A 5,641-nucleotide genomic window follows, 5' to 3' on the forward strand; every position below is an offset into this window, starting at 1 on the left:
GATGAAGGCTGCAGCAGATAAAAGACTTCCAATCATCGTGGTATCCATGCCATTGGATCAAAGCCTTTTTCTGTCAAGATTGTGTGTTGATCGTCATGCGCCAATCTCCCCACATAAAACAAAGTCATGCACAGGTGTCTTCTAGCCAAACCAAACCAAAAGTCCCATGGCGATCGGCAAATGGCGACGGGGGTAGGACTGTGAAATCTGGAAGCCCCTAGTCATGGACCGGCACATGGGTGGTGGATACAGACTCAGTCATCCTGGCTCAAGGACCGAGGCAGCTGAGTAGTTTGGCAGCTATATCCATGACTGAGCAGTCCTATTCAGGATCCACTCTGCTCACCCTGTATGGGGAGGGGGCTAGAAAAGGTGCCCCAAACATAGCCTGCCTCATGTCTCTCCTTGACTGGATTACCGCGTCCAGTGGGATCACCACTTAGCGGTCACAAAAGACAATTGAATTCTGGAACATGGAATATACGGACATTGCTGGACAATACAGATAGTGAATGCCCTGAACGCAGGACTGCCATCATCGCGAGGGAGTTGAGACGTTTTAATATTGACATAGCAGCACTCCAAGAAACTCAAAGAGCAGGAGAAGGACAACTGAAGGAAGAAAAAGGAGGTTATACCTTCTTCTGGAAAGGACTGCCTGAACAAGAATGACAAATACATGGATTAGGCTTTGCTATTACCAATAATCTTGTGAAGCTCTTGTCAGAAGTTCCTATTGGCATTAATGAACGACTCTCAACGCGCCGGTTAAAACTTGCCAAAAACCAGCAGGCAACTATTGTAAGTGCTTATGCATTAATATTAGATGCTGATGAAGACATCAAGGATTTTTTTTATAACCAGCTGGACACCATCTTATCAGAGATACCTAAGGAGGATGAAATTATCTTCTTGGGTGATTTCAATGCAAGAGTTGGGTGTGATTTCGATTTATGGCCAGAAACCATTGGGAAAGAAGGAGTTGACAATAGCAACCTGAATGGCATTCTACTTCTGACTAAATGTGCAGAGCATAATCTTGTTATTACAAACACACTCTTTCATCAGAAAAATAAATTTAAAACATCATGGAAGCACCCTCGGTCAAAACACTGGCATCTCCTGGATTATGTAATTGTCTGTGCCAGAGATTGTCATGATGTACACCTCACTAGGGATATGACGAGTGCTGATGACTGCTGGACAAATCACCGATTAATTTGATCCGCTATGGCCATTAATATTGTTCCTCAACGTAGGCTCCAGGGAAGAAAACCAAGGCGTGAAATGAACATCCATGCCCTTCAAGATCCTATTATTCGAGCCTGCTTTCAAACAACTCTCAAGAAACATCTACTGACAGAACTCCCTGAAAATATCGAGGAACACTGGATTAAACTGAAGACATCCATTATTGCAGCATGTGAACAAACTATTGGATACCAAACTAAGAAACATCAGGATTGGTTTGATGAGAATGATAGTGAGATTGAACATATCAACAAGAAAAGGAAAGCCTTCCAGATATGGCAGAAAGACATTAAATGGATGGTAGCAAACTTAAGGATAAAGAGTCTATTGCACTGCGCTGGAAAGAGCATTACCATGACCTCCTTAATTGTAACGCTGTTGTGGCTGATGAGGTCTTCTCGCAAATTATACAACAACAAACTAGAGACGAGCTTGCAGTATCCCCTAATTTGGATGAAGTCAGTAAAGCCATCAATCAAATGAAGAACAGCAAAGCTAGTGGATCTGATGGGATTCCTGCTGAAGTCTTTAAAGAAGGTGGGCCTGAACTTACACCAACTTCATAAGCTCATCAAAAAAATCTGGATGAGGGAGGAGATCCCGGAAGACTTTAGGGACGCCATAATTATCACCCTTTTTAAGAAGGGTGATAGAACAGATTGTGGGAACTATCGAGGTATTGTTCTCCTTGTTACCGCAGGTAAAATCCTTGCAAGGATCCTCGCAAATCGCCTCCTGCTGATCTCAGAGGAAGTCCTCCGCGAATCTCAAAATGGTTTCCGCCCTTCCAGGGGGACAGTGGACATGATCTTCACTGCACGACAGCTTCAAGAAAAATGCCGGGAGCAGAATCGACCTTTATATATGGTGTTTATTGATCTGACTAAGGCCTTTGACACTGTGAATCGAACCACTCTCTGGACCATCCTTCTGAAAATTGGATGCCCTGATAAATTTGTGAATATTTTGTGACTCCTTCATGACAACATGACAGCAACAATTTTGGATAACAATGGTTTTCAGAGCGATCCATTCAGAGTTGGATAGGCGTGAAACAGGGATGCATCATTGCTCCTACCTTATTTGCTATCTTCATTGCTATGATTCTACACCTTATTGAGGGGAAACTTCCTACTGGTGTGGAAATCATATATCGAACAGACGGAAAGCTTTTTAATCTCAGTAGGCTGAAAGCAAAAGGTAAGGTAATGTCAACCTTTGTCATAGAACTTCAATATGCTGATGATAATGTAGTCTCTGCACATTCAGAGAAAGATCTTCAAACTATCCTAAATGTCTTTGCAGAAGCATATGAAAAGCTTGGACTCTCACTTAATATTAAAAAACCCAAAGTGCTTCATCAACAGGTGTGAACTAGTTCCTCTGTAGCATCATCAATCCAGCTTAATGGTCTGACGGAGAACTTTGATCACTTCCTCTATCTTGGCAGCCATCTCTCTGTAAAAGCTGACATCGATGCTGAAATTCAACATCTGAGCTCTGCGAGTGCCACATTCTCCCAAATGAAGCATAGAGTGTTCGAAGATTGAGATATTTGCAGGGAGACCAAAATACTTATTTACAAAGCCATTGTACTACTGTACAATGTACTTACTGTATGCCTATGAAACATGGACGATTTATAAACGCCACTCCCAACTTCTTGAAAGATTCCACCAACGCTGCCTCCGGAAAATTCTGCAAATTACTTGGGAAGACAGACGGACTAATGTTAGCATTTTGGAAGAAGCAAAGACTACCAGTGTTGAAACAATTATCCTTCAACATCAGCTTTGCTGGACCGGCCATATTGTTCGAATGCCCAATCACCATCTTCCAAAGCAGCTACTTTACTCCCAACTTAAGGATGGAAAACGGAACATCGGTGGACAGCAAAAGAGGTTTAAAGATGTTCTTAAAGCGAATCTAAAAAAATGTAACATGAACATCGACAACTGGGAAGTCTTGGCCCATGAACGTCCCAAATGGAGGTCGGCTATTATCAAAGGTGCTGTGGACTGTGAAGAAGCACGAATACAGGGCAAACAGGACAAAAGAGCTAAGCAGAAGGCATGTCAAACAAATCCTCATTGCAACCATCTTCCATCTGGAAACCTATGTCCTCACTGTGGGAGGTTGTGTGGATCCAGAATTGGCCTCCACAGTCACTTACAGACCCACTGTTAAAGACCTTATCTTGGAATACAATCTTACTCAGCCATGAGTGATCGCCAATGAAAATGAATGACATCTAAATAGCCTAAAACAACATTAAAAATAAAAACACACATACAGAGGTAGTAGAATAATTCTTTTTATCCATAAGATAGCAATGGTGGTCTCTCTGCTGGTAAAGGAGGCAGGAAGGCAGGCAGAGGCCACTATTCAGATCTTTGCACATCAAACCAAGTGCACTCCCCCTCCAGCCAGCAAGCATAATCTATCTCACTTAGCCACCTCCCAGACCCTGCCCTGCTACCAGGGCCGGCTCCAAGAATGCTGGGGCCCTTGGGCATCAGCTTGCCCTGGGCCCCAGTGTGTGTGTGCCTGTGTTATGTGCGTGCATCTCTGCCATCAACTAAGATGGCGGCAGGGGCTTCAGTACCTTAGGGAAACCGTGGCCGCCATCTTCGTTAAGGGCAACAGTAAAAGACAACAGACAGGTAAGTGGGGGGGGGTGCAGATCGCAGAAGGGGAGTGGAGGGGCGGCTGAGGGGCCCCCTGTAGCTCCAGGGGCTGTCGGGCCAGTGCCCCACCTGGCCGCCCTTTAGAACCAGCCCTGCCTGCCACCAACTAAGGGACAATCACCCAAGCAAACATTTTCCCCTGAGATGCAAAAAAGTTAAAATACTGCAAATGCAGCACAGTAGCCAGAGAGGGTGATGAAGGCCACTTTGTGTGCCAAGTGCAAACACACACACACACAGAGTCATCTTTCACCTCCACCCAAGCAAATATTTTCCCCTGAGATGCAAAAAAGTTAAAATACTGCAAATGCAGCACAGTAGCCAGAGAGGGTGATGAAGGCCACTTTGTGTGCCAAGTGCAAACACACACACACAGAGAGTCATCTTTCACCTCCACAGTTCTTTATCTCCATTCTGCTGCTGCCTCCTTCTCCTCCTTTATCCATGTTCTTGACCTCCAGCTCCTTTTTCCCTCCACTCCATTTTTTTAAACAATAGTTTTCTCCACTCCACCCTATGTCATTCTCCACCTCCTCCCTTGTCGCCTCCTACCCACTCACAGACCATGATGATAATGAAAATTATAGAGGAAACCACAAAAGCAGGACTACAGCTGAACGTCAAGAAGACTAAAATAATGACAACAAAAGATTTATGTAACTTTAAAGTTGACAATGAGGACATTGAACTTGTCAAGGATTATCAATACCTTGGCACAGATGTATCACTGAACACTAAAGTCAGGATCATTCAGACCATGGTATTCCCGATCTCTATGTATAGATATGAAAGTTGGACAGTGAAAAAAGCGGATAAAAGAACAATAATCTCATTTGCAATGTGGTGTTGGAGGAGAGTTTTGCAGATACCATGGACTTTGAAAAAGACAAATAATTGGGTGTGAGAACAAATTAAACCTGAACTATCACTGGAAGCTAAAATGATGAAACTGAAGTTATCATACTTTGGACACATAATGAGGACATGATTCACTAGAGAAGACAATAATGCTGAGAAAAACAGAAGGGAGTAGAAAAAGAGGAAGGCCAAACAAGAGCCAGATTGATTCCATAAAGGAAGCCACAGACCTGAACTTACAAGATCTGAACAGGGTGGTTTATAACAGATGTTATTGGAGGTCACTGATTCATAGGGTCGCCATAAGATTGAAGGCACATAACAACAACAACAAGAAAAAAATATGTTAATGGTAAAGTGATGGAGGAGATCTTTTGAATTGGTTTCAAGAGATTCCATTTAGGTTTCTGCTCATTTTTGTGGCTTCAGTGAAACAAAACGGTGCTGACAAATTCCATATTAGGGCATTGTATTTAACAGGCAAGCCAACATATCACAAAGAAATATGCAGACTTTCAAGTTCTCCACAACTGTTAATCAGACTAGAACATGTTCTTTAACTTTAGGTCCTCAGATGTTGTTGGGCATCTCCCTAACTTTTGGCTATGCTGACTTGGGATATTAGGAGTTGTAGACTAACAACATCTGGGGACCCAAGGGGTAGAATGCTGGGCTAGCTGGTGAACAGAGCAGGAATGGGGGAAAACTGACTGATATTAAAGCCATGAACAATTGCTTTGTCTATCAGGCTGTAATTCTATACTCTCTTCTCTGGGGGAGTAAGCTTAATTGAACTGAATGGGATTTTAAGTAGACATGTATAGGATTGTGCAGGTAATCAAACA

The sequence above is a fragment of the Rhineura floridana genome, chromosome 1 (assembly GCF_030035675.1).
Source record: "Rhineura floridana isolate rRhiFlo1 chromosome 1, rRhiFlo1.hap2, whole genome shotgun sequence".
NCBI classification, from domain to species: Eukaryota; Metazoa; Chordata; class Lepidosauria; order Squamata; family Rhineuridae; genus Rhineura; species Rhineura floridana.